Below are 18,306 nucleotides of genomic sequence, written 5' to 3'. Positions count from 1 at the left end.
AACAGATCCTACTTAAATTTTCACCAGCATGTTGTGTGAACAACTTAGCTTCACGTTAATCCTCGGAGCATGACAATATAGGAGTCACAGCATGCAGACCGAGAGCAGAGTAGAAACATCGGGTAGGGATGAATTTGTTTCAGATGTGTTAGAAAGTGAACACTTAGTCAAATATTTTTTTCATGAATTAATTAGCTGCTCTGATCTTCAGTTAAGTTCCACACTGAAGAGGAGTTCAAAGCCTTGGTTTAAGTTTTTTAATTGAGTAATACATGTTTAAATGGGTCATTACTAAAATAAGGCTGTTTTAAAGATTAAAAGAGTTTTTAGCAGTCTTTAAAGACTTCAAGTTCATTATCAGCTTCTCTTTGTTATATAATTTATCATTGTTTAACATTTGTCCTGTTTGAGTGTTGAATATGTTTACCCTCCACAAACCATGCAGACAGAGTGTTCTAATAATTGGCTCCAACTAATTACATGAAAGAGGCGGTGTGCTCACTTTCGCATCCACATCCAATGAAAAAAAAAAAAAAAAAAAAAAGAAAGAAAGAAAACAACCTGAAATGATTGGTAGAGGAAATGAAGACTCAATGTTCTGACATTTGAAATGCTTCCTACTTTAAGCCACTAAGCAGAATTCATTGCAAAGTTATTTGGCGCTCAACTGCAGTAAGAACATAAGGCCAAAGTTGAACGAGACAGATTTCTGAAAGAACCTTAAAGACACATAACTGACGGATTTGAATTTAATGCAAGCCTGCGCATATTTTCTCTAAATGAATTGTGTTAACATCAATACTTTTTGGCATATATGAGGCTTTGTGTTTTTTTTCTTTCTTTTTTAAGATGTCTACTTGATTTAGTTCATGAGCATGAGCACAAACCCTAGCCCTCTTTCTCACACTCTGCTTCGGGGACACACACACATGCTCTAACACCACCTGCCTTAACAGCACCTGGGGAGCACAAACAGGTCTCCCAGTTAAACCCACCGGCTTTTCTCAGCTGCTGCATTTCATCTAGACCGAGGGTGTGGCGTGGGGGTCGTTTTTCATGTCTCTTCCCTTCCAGGCAGGATGTTCAGATAGGGATATAGCCAATTCTTATTTCAAACGTATGTAAAACAGAAGCTAGCTTGTTTTTAAAACGTGGTTATGGATAATGATATGACTACATAGGCCACAAACAAATTACTTAGGTGCTGTTGATAGGGTTCATTTTTTACAAGGGGGAACCAAATGATCACCATCAACATCACTAATACTGTTCATTACTAAACAGCAGCCGTGTCTCCACAAAGGTCACCGTCACAGAGCAAAGTAAGATGGTGATGTACCCTGCAAGAAAGCTAACCCAAAGGTTGCCTTTTTATTTCTGCTAACTCTAAATGAAAGGATTAAATGTTATTTTGTACTGACACAAATTCATCGCTATTCATTTGCTATGAGCCATCTTTCCAGAAGCATTATTTATTTTACAATACCAATTCCACAACTTTTACAGTGCTGTGTTGTTGAGTAGCAAACATTGGATTTGAAATGAGCATACATTTGTTACAAAACAATATGACTTTTTCTTATTGCAGCGATTGGTGCAATGATCCTGCTCTATTTTCAGCTAAATGCATGGATTCATTTTCATGATGGTTTTCATGTTTTTATTTGCATCTCAAAGTGCGCCCCAAAATTTTAGTCAAGAGGCTTAAAGATGCTATGAGGAGGATTTGTTTTAATTGCACTCCCTCGCCACCTTGTGGCCCGGAGTCTCTGCACTTGTCGTAAATTACTTTGAGTGAGGTGTGTGTTTTGGGATTGAATGGAGATTGAATCGAAACAAATTTTCTTTGTTCAAGACAACTGAGGTAACAGAGGTAACAGACCTTTCAGTACAGTTACATAGCAAGACAGTTTGAAATGTGATATCAAGCAAACACTGTAGCAGCAAAGAGTTAGCAACATCAACAGCCCGTTGCCCTAAGCTAACGTGTCCTGCCAGTCATCTATCAAGCAGAGCTAACGTAACCTCACTCTTCTTTTTATTGATAAACTCTCAATTTTGAACAGACCACTGCAGAATAACTGCTGACTGTGGGTTGGAATTGACATTATCACCAATGCCATAGCCCTTGTGTTATAGAGTGATACAGCCCGAGCTAAAGGCTAATTAGTGTTGTCATAGAGACCTAGGTGTGGGGTAAATCAATCCGGTCCTCGACCCGAAATGGATGCTAAGAAGTAATTTAAAATAACCTGTAACCAGCAATATTGGCCCTGATAATCTAATTTTAAAGTGTGGATTACAATCAGGCATATGTCTAAAACTGAGGCTTTTTCAAGATCACTTTCAAACTCCTCACAGCCCTTTTAAATTGCAATCCTGTTTTTAATGTTTTAAACATTATCTGTGAAACAAACAAACAAAAAAAAAACAAACAAAAAAAGAAACATTACATTTAGAAATTTAAATATTATTTTTCTGTTTAAGCTGCTTTAAGCTTGATTCTCGAACAGGAGTTGTCCTCTTGTAAAATTTAGCCTGCCATCTTAAAATTAAACCACAGGCCCATTTGGGAGGAAATTGATTTTAGAAGATGTCGCCTTCTAAAGGAGTGGTTGTGTGTACGTATTGGAAAAAAAGAATCATCCACCACCAGTCTCCAAGGAGATTCATGCTGTAGGAAATGATTTATGAGAGTCAGAACATATATCACAGCCTGACATATACATTGCACTTTGAAAAAGAGGCCACTACTTTACCGTGACCTCCAATATATCTTCCTGTAGCAGTGTGGCATTTCACTTAAGACGCACTTATTCGAGGCTGTGCATATTGGAGAGCAGGAAGCATTGAGATGTTTGCCCTGTCACTTAATATGATCTGAAATACAATTGCATATTGAAACATCTCACCACAGCTCTGGTCCCCCTTCCTCACTCTTTCTCTCTTGGGTCTCTTTTGAGGAAAGAAACAGAAAACTGAAAAAGGAGCCTAAGCCACCCGGGCATGTGCTGCAGAAATAGAAAACATGATTATTGATGCTTTTTTCATTTTGGATACAAGGGATGACAGTACAGATGTAGCCATTACAGAAATCCCAGATCTCGTATAGAGACATGGTTTGTAGCTGTGGATTCTAGCTGCACTGCTGCTCAAGGGGAAATTCATTTTTTGTTCTTTTTTTTCAGCTGTCAAAATGCACAAGAGACAATATGGCAACCAGTTGAATGGGTGATGAGAGATTTGTGATGCTGTGCTGTTTAGATTTAGAAACAAGTCTGTCGAAACTGGAAGACGACTCTTGGGTTTGCTATGGAAAAGTTTATCATTAACCCCCTCGTTTCAATTGTTTCCCTGCAAAATAAGTGCACACATTTCAATCCTTAGACCTTCCTAGCACATAATATGTGTATTTTTTAGCATGTTATTATTATTATTATTATTATTATTACTTTTGTTATTATTATCATTGTTATTAATATCATTGTTATTAATACTAGTTTATATATATATATATATATATGTGTGTGTGTGTGTGTGTGTGTGTGTGTGTGTGTGTGTGTGTGTGTGGTGTGTGTGTGTGTGTGTGTGTGTGTGTGTGTGTGTGTGTGTGTGTGTGTGTGGGTGTGTGTGTGTGTGTGTGTGTGTGTGTGTGTGGTGTGTGTGTGTGTGAGTGTATGTTTTCATATTATTCCATCCGAGTATTTGAATTACTTGCATAAAGTCATATTAAAAGTGCAAGTATGGTTGTCTACTTTTATATGGGTTTCAGGGATATTCAACCAATCAACTAATTAGTTAAAAGGAATTTAACCTCTGATGACTCGACTATCCAAGGCCATGAAATAATGTCCCAAGAGGGCTTTGAACACTTTGCTACTTTATGTCAATTTTCACTGAATGTGCTGTGATCGGACTGGTGGGTTTACAAGAGATTTTTGAGGACTAAATTTATTCAGCCAGATTTGTGCTAACTGACACTTTCAATGAGGTGGTTGACTTTTGGAATAAAAACCCTTTAGACTTATCAAACTTTGTGCACTCACTTGAAACGGACCCTGATGTGGCCCCTCCTGATTGACCTTTCCCCCAACCAGCCTCACACACTTCAAAAGAGTCCTAATTAAAAGCTAATTAAGAAGTTTAGCGGCACCCTCGGATCATAAAGTGGGAAGCAGCGCAGATATCTGAGAAGTGAGGGCCTTAAAGATTTACATACTGCTCAGCTGGAACACTAAAAAAGAGAGCACTGGATGGGGATGTGTCAGACACTTGTGCACTTGGTTGGGCCTGATTGATCTGGGCATCTGAGATTTTCAGATGTATTTTGGGACTTCTCATTGAAGGGGGCTCTGACTTGAACACACAGACTCACAGCTTCAACAGATGTTCTTTTAGTGCCTGAGATCCTCTGCGTAGCAAGTTGATGGAAATGGCACTCGTGCTTTGAAGAGCGATGCTCTCTTTTATCAACATACAATGCTCAGAAGGATATGTTCTGAAAGGCAAACTTTAGTACTAAAGGAAAAAAAAAACAAATACATCATGTCAGGATGGAGAAGTCTGAAGTTCTGCTGTTATTTTTCTCTTTTGGAAAGTATTAATCTGGTACAGCCAGCCGTGTCCAGTTTGACAGAAGCAGACAAAATGTTTTTGGTTTCCATTAATGGATCATTTTAAAGCTCTTAACAACCACAGTCCATTAAGTCTTAAAGGCGTATTCAACATCAGAGGGGCCAGAGGAGTGATGCGCAAAAAGTAGGCATGGGGGTGTATTGTTTTGTTGTTGTAATTAAAAGTAGCTTCTAGTGCTCTTGGAGCATTTTGGAAGGTTTTATCACAGCATTAGGACCCCAGCATTGGAGCGAGTGCTAATTAAAGGGGAGATTCAGCTGTTTAACAGGCTGAGTCTAATTCTTACCATCATTCGTCACAATAACACTCCACACCAGAATAATTGACTAGACGTAGTGCCACAGAAAGACTACTACACAGGGTGTGCACCGGCTACGTGGTTATGGCCTGGAAGCAAAAAGTGCTCTCTAAGTGGGTTTAATCCACTTTTATAAAACACTTCTTTGTTGATAGAATTTCGGGTGCTCAAAAACTCAAAGTGCATCTTTGTGTCTGGGTGAGGATTAAGGCTCTGAAAGATGAGAGATGTTGTGTCATACTTCACAGCTTAAGCATAAAAAATTGTCAACAGAAGATGTGAGGAGAAAGGTTTGTCAGCATGAGTTTTGATTTCTTGGTCTTACAGAATCTTAAAAGCTTTGGTTCAGTCCTGCAGTTTCCATCAGTGATATGCTCCACAAAAGACTGTGAGCGGCATCTTTTGTCAACATTCAAGCTGCATAAAATGAAGCATTAGGGACATTTGTTATGGGGTTGAGAAAAATGAAGCTCTAAAGGGGATGTGAATTGTATGTCATTTGCAATGTCAAAGGACTTTTATCAAAACCTTTTCTACTTGGGGAGATGAATTAGCAGCACATCCTATCTTTGCATTTAAAATAGGATACTGAGGAAACAAAACATAAGACACTTTTCCATTTTCTCTCTCAAGTTAGGATCACACATGTGAAGCTAGGACAACCTTACTTCTTGTTGCAAATTTGAAGACTAAGGCTGAATCTATGAGAAACTGCATCCACTCCCTGAATTGTGGAAGTAGTCCCTGAGAAACCCTACTTTTCGAGGGTCATCTTGGAGGAAAATGTTGGTTGCCAGACAGTGGAAATATTGGATTGCAACTGGTTTCAGAATCTCATCTGGGTGCATTTTTTTTTTTTTTTTTTTTTTGTATTTATTTAGGGACCCGATTAACACCATAGACTATATGTAGAGTATAGAATGGACAGCATGGCTCAGCCTGTTTATTTTTTCGATGAGGTGTATTAATCTTTTTTAAGATTGACCTTAGCCCATCTGGAATGACAGGGGAGCCAGAGTTTTTGACCTTTGCTGCAGCCAGCCACCAGGGGGAGCAGTTTTTGCGTCTACCCCCCCCCTTTTTTTTTTTTTTTTTTTTTTTATACAGTCTATGCTCAAAACTAGGGTGCCCGAGTAAGCTGTTGAGCATCAGAAGGAAATACATGGCAATATTTTTCATGGGTGCAACTCACATACTCAGCTCTGCTGCTCTTCCCACAAATGCATGTTCCTTACAATTTTACATCCATTTCAAAGTGAAATAAACAGACTGTTTAAGATTTATTTACAAGCATTACTAAAACAATTTACAAGAAAACAAGTTTCCATACAACTTAGAGCTAAGTCTATTTTGAAAATTTAACCATTTCCTTAAGTTTGTATCCTGCAGACCTTCTTTTGGGACTTGCCAGAGTTAATGTCAAAATTGGTTGCATGTAAACCAGCAAGCTGGGTCTCATACTGACTCTAAACAAGCCAAGCATGGACGGTTTATGCTTCACATCTACAGTGAAGTTCACTTTCAGTGAAACGACTGAAGCTCAGAGAACCAAAGTGAGGGCTTCATGGCATGTGCGCCTGCTGATATTAATTTTCTCATATTTCTGCAGACACTCGTGACGAAACACAAAATGTATAAATAATTGTCGCTGGTTCCACTTCACTTCCTTTAATATGCTCTGTGGCTTTGTTACTGCCATGGTTTCTATGTCAGCGTGCATACACACACATCAAGTCAAACATGTGTGAAATGTTCCTATATATATTCAGTGCTATATAAAGATGGCCGTATACCAGAGAAATAAATGAACTGCTAACTCAAAGGGACCATATGTTTGGTGGTCTTTCATCATAAGCGATAAAGCTAAAAGAAGCATTGTTTTGGGCTAATGCAGAAAAGAGACAGACGATTAATTCTCTGCTCCTTTATATATTTATTTATATTTCTTGAAATGCATGGTGGACTGAGATAAATCTAAAATACACTCTGGGTTTGTGTTTCCTTCAAACTTACTTTAACCACAGAGTTTCATTATTGTTTCAATTTTGTGGACTCCATCTGTTTTAATGTCTTTATCATTGAGTAGCTATTATTGCAGAAGCAGTGAAGGAACGTTTCAAAAAGAGAAAAATAAAGAAAGGGGAAGGGGCGGGGGCTGAGTCGGCAGGGATGATCGGTAATTGTAAAAAAATAACACCCCAGGATCTTTGCCAGGAGATTTTCTTAATCAGCTTTTACTCTATTGCACCATCTGTTACAGACAACAATAATCAGCTCTACAATTACCTGTAAATGTAAGGCCTTCTTCATTCTGCACAGCTATGATTACAACGCTATATTTTTACTTTATAACATCAGCAGCAAACAAGAGCCAGGGAGAAAGCAGGGGACTCTACAGGGAGAGAGGGCCTCATTTAATTCAGGGCTGTCAGAATCTCGTTTCAACTTTAAACTCAAAACTTTTCTACAGGAATTTTACTTTGCTGTCGATCTCAGTTATTTACCTTGAATCACCTTCTGAGTCTAATTCCCATATGTTACATCTGATAGTGGTTTCAAATAAGAAGCCAGTCTTTGCTCTGAAAGCCCGTACATTTAAAGGTACCACAAATATGAACAACAGACTGTTTTTATGTGATGACACGAGGTGAGATGGGGGCAAAGAGAGGAGACAAAAAGTTTGATTCAGAAAGTAAAATCCAGACTTTCAGAGCCAATGGTAAGATGGGACCAAATGCAGACTGCTAGAATTCACTTACTTCAGTAGTTAAATGGTAGATACATTCAGTGTTACATCACCAAGTTGCATGAGTGATTGTCTCTTTTATGTCACTTATTATTATTGTGCAGCATCAGTAACTTACAGTAACTCACTGTACATCTGATTCATCTGACGGCGCAGTTAAATCAGCGCTCCTTTGGCTTTCATAATGATTTGAGACCTTTGTGGTCAAGTTAGCTGACTGAAAATAAAATCTCTGGTTCCTTATGAAGGGGGACTCTTGGTAGTTAGAGTGCTTATGTATAATCAAAGTGCTTTCGTATATATTTTATTTTTCTACTGAATCCTGCAATTGCTGCTGTTAACACAACAATTTCCCACTTTGGGATCAATAAACTAATTCTATTCTATTCTATTCTATTCTATTCTATTCTATTCTATTCTTTTGTTGGATCATACAGGGATTGCTTGATGGGTTTGGCCTTAGTTAATGTCCAGTGATATGATGTTGCCCTGTGGGGAAATGTGCAATTCTAGACATTTAGGCATTTAGTCAATGGAGTGATGGAAATGAAACCTGGTAATGCCAATAAGGAATGCTAGCTCAAAATGAAATCAATGGTAATTGTTAATAGATTCAAACCAGGTATTCTGACACCCTTTAACAGTCCAAAAAATGTGAGCTGGTCTTTCTGGCTGAGTGTGTACATGAATGGCTGTTTGTCTCTACATGTTAGCCTGGGGATTGGCTGGCAGCTTGTTCAGGGTGTACCCTACCTCTTGCCTGAATGACAGGTGGGATTGCCTTCGTCCCTCTGTGTTGCCAAATGGCAGAGCAATATGTATAATGGATGGACAGAGAATGAAACCCTTGTGAAGTGGACAACAACCAGTATGAAATAAGCGCAATTTCAGGCAGGACACGGAAGCATTCTCCTATTAAGTCTCTATTGATTGATCTGTATGTATCCTTTTCAATTTGTATGTCTGTATAGGGGGGGTGCAATGCAGTCCTTGGAAAGCTCGAGCAGGCTGCTTGGCTAACCCAGGGAGTACTCTGAGAAGCAGAACTTTTAAATGGTTCAACAATACTATACTATTAAACTATTCAACAGTGTCAGAAAATGACACATGATGAATTCATACAACACCATGATTTTTTAGAATTCAAGAAGTACCTGTTTTAGGTGTAAGAATGGGCCGTTTGTTATGCTCACTTCAGCAATTTCTGTGATTTTGCTCCTGACAATATTGTAAAATAAAATTTGCATGCTTTGTGTTGGTACGATTTTAAAGTAACAGTTTTAAAGACTAAAAAAATCAATGTGCTCACTGCACAATTTGATCCCATTGTTGATTTTGAGGATCCACCAGACCAGTCTCCTAATGCATGCTGATATGCAACATGTTGAAAGCAGCCGGGAATCACGGAGTGGATATTTTAAGTTGGCAAAAAGTGCGTTTAATAACTATAGACATTTTTTTCTTCCTATCAACTTTCTCAAAAGTTTGTTATTAATTCAACCTAAGAAGATAAGGTTTCATTATTCAGTTATTTGTCTTTATAATGGAGAGATCCCAATCTTTGTTCCCCTATCACTCATCAAGAAGAAATCACAATCTTAAACTGTCAGTTTATTTAGAAAGAGGTCACTTTTGAAAGACAACTTTGACAGATCTTGAAACGTCACTCATTGTTTATTCCTCTTTTCCATTAATAAAGATTTATGAAATACTGGGAGCAATTCTTTCACTTAATAAAATCATGATGAAAGCTTGTGTCAGAATTGATTTCATAAACCTCACTGTCTTTAAGCTCATCGGTTTTGTATTTAAACTGTCATGAAATCCTCATCCAAAGCACTTTTACCAATGAGCCAGCCAGAACAATAACTTGAGATAACTTTCAGTTTCAATTTGTAATTTGATTGAAAAACGATAATCAGTTATTGAGACATGACATATGACGGAAATGTCAATCAATCTGCGGAAATACCGTGACTCCCACTAATCCAATAAAGTCTCCAAAATTGTTTGATATCTTCGCAGAAATGATTTAATTTGATATAATGCTGGTGACACTCTTCCAATATCCTCTCACTGTATCAAGGGCCGTACTGTAATTTCTCAATTGTGAGCCAGCCAGAGCACGCCCTGTTTGAGAGTCTGCTGGTGTGCTGCGTGGTGGTGCTGGGTCTTGGCAGATGCATGAGATGGTGGAGGGCTCTCGCTGAGGTGATTAATCAAAGCTGACATTTGGATGGAAATGAGCGAAGTTGGAGGGCTCATCTCAGTAATAACACACCGCTGCACAGCCATTGTCCAATACGCAGAGCTAAACTAGGATAAAGTATTGCAGAGAGGCCATAACTGCTTGATATGAGACATAACGAGACAGAATCATTAGTCCAAAGTGCTCATTGGCGATATAATAGGTATGCTCAAGAAGACACTCAAATAGAGCCTAAAATTAGCACAGAATTAAGATTATTTATCAAAGAATCAGAACATTTCTGTTTTCATGAACATTTTTTTGTTAATACTCAAATAAAATATGCAGGGAATGTCTGTCTTATAACTGCTTCACTTAAAAGACTTGTGTTTTAAGAGCAGATCTAAAACTACAATTAGCTTTTCTTAGTTGAAATTCAAGAGTTTTGTGAAAGGTTTAAAACAAAATTAGAGGATTAAGATGAGATGAGATACTACTGTTAATACGTTCCATGAAAGGAAATTGACAGAATTACAGTAGCAATACAATAAACATTTTATAAATTCCATCAAAAACATGACACATTCAAAAGATACAGATTTTCAACATTGAAAAGACTTTTGGTATATCTTGGTGAGACACCGTGGATGAAGAAGACTCACTGAACGAGCTTTCCAGTGATGTAAGAGACTCCTACAAGGAGTGAGACATTTTTTCCATCTGAGATGACAGCTTGGAGAGGCTTAATGCTCTATTAATGTTATTGGTTATAGAAGAAATTAATACAAAACAATATGAACTCATCTCTTTTGATGCCTAAAGTCTCATAACTAGTATAATTTTAGTTTTCTAACCCCTAGCACCGTAAGGGAATAATATGAGATCCAAGCAAAATGTTGGATTATCACTAAGGTAAATGCATAATACAGATGAAATCTGTGTTTTTTATTTTTTTATTTTTATTTTTTTTACTGTAATTTGGTGATTATACCCGGGGACAAGGTGTGCATTTTTATTTTGACCTATTCAAGAAATAGCAGCATTTCCTTTTCGAAAGTTTCAGCCTAAACAAACACACTATGCTGACATAAATCATTGTCCAGGGGACCTTTTTAGTGCTGCCAGCTGCCTCCAACATTCAGCCTCTGGTGGCCATGCAGTGGGATTAGAATCTAAAGCATGGACAAATAGTAATCAAAATGCTTACAATGAGTTTAAGTACATAGGAGCCACGCCAGGGAGGCAGTGCTTGCACTTTTGGTGAGATTGAATTTGTTCCATAGGGCCAGGCGGAAGGATATGATTCATTTCAAACCCACTTTCCGGCCTACATAATCACCACTTGCTGTGCTTTTTAGCGAGGCTGTTCTGTGGAGTGACAGAGTAAGTGTTGGAGCCACTGTGGCTGCACAGCTAGGAGGTTATGGGTTTACTTTGCATATCAGGCAGTGTTCCTCTGGAAGTGGCCTTACCTTAACCTCAGCTTGGATGGAGAAAGTGATCGCTGAAAGAGTTCTCACTGATTCTTGCATCAGGATCTGTAGATACAGCTATGATCAGTGAAGCCATATAAACAAATGAAATACCAGCACATGGCATTTTAAAGTTAAGAAGACTCATCTCATAAGGGGAAGTGAATACCATAAAGATATTTCTGACTTTGTAAGTATTCTCTATTTTAATTGTGCGGCTGAAAAGTCAAGAGCTCTCTAAGTTCCAGTTATTGATTTTACATTTCATTTAAATTAAGAAACCAGCAACTGGTTTATGTGCACATAAATATATCTTTAGATTTTTCAATATAATTTTATTACACCATAAAATTTCCAATATTGCAATTATACGTTATGAAAGGGGGGTAAAAAAGGAGATAATTGTTAAACAATATTTTGGGTCATGACTGAGGGCTTTCTTTTCACCAAAATATATCCGAAAGTGTTGTCTTTAAAATGTTTCTGAGGCTGTAACAATATTTAAACATTGAGAAATCCACAGTATTTGTGATATATATATATATATTTTTTTAAGTACTCCTCTATACATGACTGCACTTATGTTTGTCTCAAACATCTCCAACTGCATTTCAAAGATGTGCTGAAAGGTTTAGCAGCTGGATGCTACCAAAGTTTTATCACGCTTGGCTTTATTTTACCACCAAATAAAGACATTATTGGAACAGTTTATAACATTACGCTATTTTAGTACCCTTTGATTGTGCCCCATAATTTAGCCAAAAATAGAAAGTTAAAGAACAACAAAGGAGATGGATCCCAGATGGATCAGACCTGTCACTGTTTCGCTATAATTGTGATCTTTGTGTCCAAAAGAAAAGGGGAAAAAAGGAGTAACTTCCTGCCTCACTCTGAATGGCTCATGAGTCGTCACAAAACTAATCAAGCCTCAGAAAACAATGAATAGAAACCTAAAGATGCAATTAAAGGTGTCAAACAGAGCAATAGGCATCAAACTCAAGAGCCACAGTGTTGGATGTTTGGTTCACTGTGATCCCTTTTGTTTAAGAGTAAACAGAGTTTCATGTCAATACCATGTATTGTGGTTTAAATCCTCGACTCATAATGGCCTTCATCTGACTGTCGCACTCTGGGATCTGCTTTGTGTTCCCGAATTAAAATGATTTTCCGAGTGTTAAAGCAGCATGAAATTGGTTCTGTTTGCAGGCTTTTCCTGGGAAACATTTTTTTCTTTAGAAGGGGAGAACCAAGTATTTCCAATCAGAAAACTCTGTATATTTTCAGCCTCTGTGGAGCAATGAAGATTCAAGACAAAATGGGACTCACTGTTTTTGGTTAATCTCCAAAATTGAAAAAGAAAAAACGCCGCATTAGGGGGCCTTTAATTTAGTCTTTATGACCCAAAGTGTATTTATAGCGTCTCACCCAATAGCCGCTTTAATTGCTTCACGTTGAATTAAACAGAATGGATTTGAAAGGGGATAACATTATTTTTTGAATCTTCTAGACATTATGGTGGTTATAAACGCATGCCTTATTTATTGTGTCATCCTCAGCCTGCAGCAGAATCCTCTGCTGGACATTTACAGCATATTAAATACAACCTAAATGATAGAGGCTCTATGTTTTCTGTTGAAGGGGTTACCACATATTGCCTCACTTTTATCTAGTTTCACTTATGCATTTTAATGTGGCATCACACAAATTCCCAAGACCCATGGTAATCAGAATTATCAAAGCTTCAGCGTCACAGGCTTAATATTTGCAACACTCATCATTCACCATGCCCAGAGCCAGTGGAAAGAAACTGCGGTCTTCAGAAGTACAGTAACCACCACTACCTGCTGATATATAGAAAAACAAACAGGCTTAGAAATATTTTTTTATCCTTTGAGATTGGTGGTGTGTTTAACTGGTTACCCACTTATACTGGTCTAAAAACATGACTATAAATCTAACTGGATTTGAGATCTTTGGTAGACCTAGAGGCCAGTGCATTGCCTGTAAATGACCCCTTAACTGTTTCTATTTTATCGCAGTAAATATTCAAATGGGTGATTATTTGTATAGTTTTTAATTTGACCCCAAGGCAAGACCAGCAGGCTAGGAAAGATGGGTGAACAAAAGGGGTATGTATTGACAAATGACTCATTGTCTGGCTGGCTTGAGCCATGAGGCTAGTAGGGGCCACTGTGGCTTCAGATTCAAGGTTGAGGCCAGCTGGTGAGGCTTGAGGTGGAGGGTGAAGTGGGCTGGTTGAGACAAAGGAGCGGAGATGCTGGCGGTGAGTGAAGCATAATGATATGGCTTGAATTTTGAGAGGCTGGACAATGAGAATGAGTATGTAGCTTGGTGGTGAGAGGCACTAGAGGCAAGGAGAGGTGACAGGCAAAGGGCAAAGGCAAAAACAAGGGTAAAAACAGAATAAGTTAATATAATGTTATGGGTCAATTTGACCCATATCTGTTTTCGTGTTAATCAAAGTACAAGTTATCCTTTCTTTTTCTTTATGAAATGTTTTGACTTTTCCTCATCTGAGATCAAGAAACTGTGTGTAAAATATGGACACTTTAGTGTGTAGTGAAATGTCTGTGCAGAGTTTGTACACAAAGATGATGTCACAGGTCATTTTGACCCAGAGCCTTTAATATGGACAAGTAGCTGTTCAGATCCAAAATAAAAAAAAGGTTTCTTTGATACCTTGTCATGACGGCCCAATTATTCACATTTTTGTATCCTTCGAATAGAAATTCAGACTGAGAGACCAAGTGTGTGTAGAGAAGGAACTTTCTCTTCCTTGTCCTTGTCAGTGTTCTCATGTCATCTCTTTGACTGAAAATGAGCCCAGGTATGTTTACAGCTGAAGAAAATTTATCAAAAATGTTAAAATGCGTGTTGCAGAGGAAAGAGTTCAGAGACAGAGAAAAATGTTATTGATGATCCAGATTGTCAATTGAGGCCAGCTGGTGAGGCTTGAGGTGGAGGGTGAAGTGGGCTGGTTAAGTCAATGAGGAGGATTCAGAGGACAATCCTGCAGTTGTCTCTCCATCAGATAAAATCATCATCCACAGAAGGGGCATGGACATCAAAAGATGGAACTACAAAATTGACAACATCACCAGGGTGTACACTGACTATTTGAGGGGAAGGGGGAAAAAAAGAGAGAGCACTTTGGTACACATTTTTTTCCACCTAAGAGGGCAGTTTTTTTTTTTTTTTAAGCCAGCCAGGGGGCAGTTAAGTGTGTTTGCCAATCAGGAGGGCATCTTAGCACATGCTGAGTCCAAAGAGAGCACTTTAGCGTGTGTTTTTCCAGGTCTGTACTTCCCAACAGAACAGTAAAACAAGCATCTCTTCCACCCACATTTCATTCGGATGATAGAAATACATCTGCAGAATGTGCACATTGACATTATATCTAACATGCAGAGAACACTGAAAATGTTGAACATTGAGAATCTAAGAAAATGGGGCAAGTTAAATAAAAACTTAAGTAAAAGTAATTTTTTTACAACATAATGCAAGGGTTAAATTGTCATAGAAGCTGGCCAGTTACTAAAGACCTTGGGTTAAAGCTGCTGCATTGAAATGGGACCTGTAAAGTTGTCTAGCAAGGTGAACAGTTTGCAAAGAAAGGCAACAGAATGGGAATAGTGTGGTAAGGCCATGGCAAAATAGATTTACAAAGTTCAATTGTTGCTCTCCATGTTTTCTATGCAAAAAGTCTCAGAAGAAGAGAGTTCTGGCACTTCACCCACTTCTAGGGTGTGTGGAGAGGAAAAATAGGAAACAGAAATCTAAAAAGGGTCAAAACTCCAGTAGCACTTGAAAACTATTTGACAACAATGCCTTTTATTGGGGTCTGGTTATGTATGAGGGGACTGGTTGTGCAAGATGTCCATGGAGTGCTGCCAGTGGCCTAGTCTCTGCAGAACAAAGGCCTAGGTTGGCAAAGTCATGCTTGACACATGGAGTTTTGACACAGTGTGGAAATGCTAAATTATTATTCTGTATTTTTGTTGAAACACCAGACAGAGCCAACAAAGTTTAAAACCCAGATTAACACTTGTTATGGACCTCTTTGGTCCCTTGTGTGGCTATTGTGTGCTCTTGCTAATCTTAGTGTCTATAGTTGCAGAAGCTAAATTACAAGATAATGTATTCATTTGAAACTTGATTTCATGGGCTCTGACATTTCTTACAATGACCAACATGTTACAACTCACAAAGAATTTGACTCAATCAAAGTAGAATAGAATACAATACAAAAGGGGAGAGTTCATATGGTCTTTCTTCTCCAACACAGTATATACAACCCTATTTAAAGGCTCCAAAAGGTGCAGCTGGGAATTGTGGGATGCCACACCCAGTTTCTGACCAAGAGGACAAAAATAGGGAATTATGAAGACAAACATACCAGACCACCAGTATGGGGCCTTTGGGGCCTAATCTGTAGACACCTTGACTTCACTCCACTTCCACTCTGTGACACATCAGTGGTGCTTTTTCACCACATTTCCCAAGTTACTTCACAAATTGAGCATTCTTTAAAACATAAAACGTACAGCAAAGTATTTTGGGTGTTTCATGTCAAGACCAACTCCTTACTTGCAGCTAAAACTTTCCTGACTTTAACACCAAGCAGAACTTGGAATGTGACAACAAAAAAGTCAAGAGTCAAGTCTAGGATATATTTTGTGACATGGAGGTGAAATGTAATGCAGAATGTAGAATGTATACAGTTTCTGTCCAAGAAACAATAATGAGGATTTCAGAGTTCACGCTCAGTTCACCAAGTTTTAACCGTCACATATACAGTACGTTGCCAGATTTTTCCTTCAGCAAACTTGGCAACAAAATCCCTCACAGTACAGATTGGAATAAATCTAAATTCCACTCTGCTCGTTCTCCGGGGATGCCTGCAATAAACAGACCTACTTTTTTGCTTTCCAGTTGTGACAAATTTTGTCAGAATAGATTATTTTCCCCTGTCACGAGACCCTGCTCTGAGACAAACGTGGCGCTTTCTTGATTGATGGAATACGGCATATGCAAGCTGTATTACTGTTGTGACAGCTGGCACAGTTTGAGTAATTGCTCGCTGCTGTATCTTCTTTTATGCATAATTGGAGCATTTCTTTGTCAACAGGGTTCGCATTGCCTCTGGTTTGGAGTGTTTTTGTGTGTTTGGATGTGTGCAGACATGCCAAGGGTAGTGTGTGTTTGTGCAGATGTGTAGACTGGATGAGTGGGTGGGTGCTAAGTCAATGCAGAATACATTAAACCAACAGATTGTTGTGAGCTGAAACATCATTATTTAATGAAGCTTTCTGCTGGCTCTTCTAGTGTGTTTCACAAAGTCCAAAACAATAATGCAATATTGAAGCTGAGAAGACATCTGTTGTCTGTGGGTGCACGCCATCTCCTTGTCTCTAATCTATGCAATCCATTTGAACACATAATGTGTGTCTTGTAATGCAATAATGCAGAATAATGCTGTTCCTTTTTGTGATCACTGCCGAAGACTTTGTTGCACAAATCTTAATAAACATTTCATCAGTCCTTTGAGGAGTAGACGTCCATTACAAATATGAGCATATGCCCAAAATGATATTGCATGCGTGTGTATTTGTTTCTTTATAGCAGCAGTTTGTCCACCGAAGGCGGTTACTAACAGCAGCAGCTTTAATGAAACCTCACCTGTTTTGATTTCCTATTTAAGCACCAATAGTGGCAGCAGCAGTGGAGGCTCCCTCAGCCTGATCGCCTCATTAAAGAGCCATAAAGCAGTTTGACACTCACAGGATGCCAATCCATCACAGCTAGGCCACTTCTGATGGGGGGAAGCCTCCAGGGGATGCAAGCTGCAATGACTGGGAGGAAGGAGAAAGAAAAAAAAAAGTCCATGTCAAACTGAGCTGTCGTCTGGTGAGCGGAGATGCCAACACCCCTGAGGCGGCAGAGCTGGATCCAGATCCAGTACCCGACTAACACGTCCCACAAACTCATGAGCGAGGCAATTAGCAGGAGCCCCTGTGGATTGCACATTCCTCTCCCAATGATTATTTCTCCCCCCTCCACCTCCTCTTCCCTTCTTCTCCCTCCTCAGCACCTCCTCACTTCTGTCTTTGCTTCTGTAAGAATTCCTCTGCTTCCTTGCCACAGTTCTGCCACCAACGCTTTGTTGGTGTGCAATGGTTGTCGTCCCAAGAACGGTTGTGCTGCCTGTTCTTGTTAAACAGAAATGTTCCTCATTACTCTAATTACCTCTTCAGGAAAATAAATCAAATGTCATCCAGGATGCTGGGTATTAGATTTGAAAGTTCATCTAAACAGAGGGAAACAAAGAGTTGTACTTTAAGTGTCAACCTGCCATCTTTCTGTGCAATGCACTTAAAAAAAAAAGAAAAAAAAAAAGAAGTAACTCTTTGTTTTGGTTGATTATCAGTAACAAGCAGGTCTAACAATGGGAAAATGGGGGATTTAAGTGACAAAAACAAGGGACACAGTTTGACATTTTGAGAATAATTAAAAGCTTTCAGAGTAAAAGCCTATTAAGGTGAACCCATTTTATTTAATTGAAGAAGGCAATTATTTTTTTTCATGCAATCATAGTTCTCTACTCTGAAATAAATTCACTGTACATATTGTATCTACTGTTCTGAAGTGTAAATAGACACCACAAAAATAACCCACAACTTGCTGAAAACAGGTCAGAGACCCACCAGTTGAGAAACACTGCTTTAAATTGTCTCCAGCTGCCTGGGTTTATCGGTGTCAATTCTCAGAGAGATGAATGTTCAAGCCGGAGAATTAAAAAAAAACAAGAGAAAAAAAAAGAAAAACAAAAAAAAACCCCAGAAAAAAACAAGGGTCTTCGAGCTGACTTTCTAAATCAACTGCTTTCAAGGCTAATAACACGGCTGCCATTAAAGGTTTATGCCCCCACTGCAAAAAACTAAAATCT

This window comes from Halichoeres trimaculatus, unplaced genomic scaffold (genome assembly GCF_033239565.1).
Source record: "Halichoeres trimaculatus isolate MK-OKI-2021-1 unplaced genomic scaffold, fHalTri1.1 fHalTri1_scaffold_4, whole genome shotgun sequence".
Lineage (NCBI taxonomy): Eukaryota > Metazoa > Chordata > Actinopteri > Labriformes > Labridae > Halichoeres > Halichoeres trimaculatus.
Note: the sequence above shows the minus strand (reverse complement) of the source record.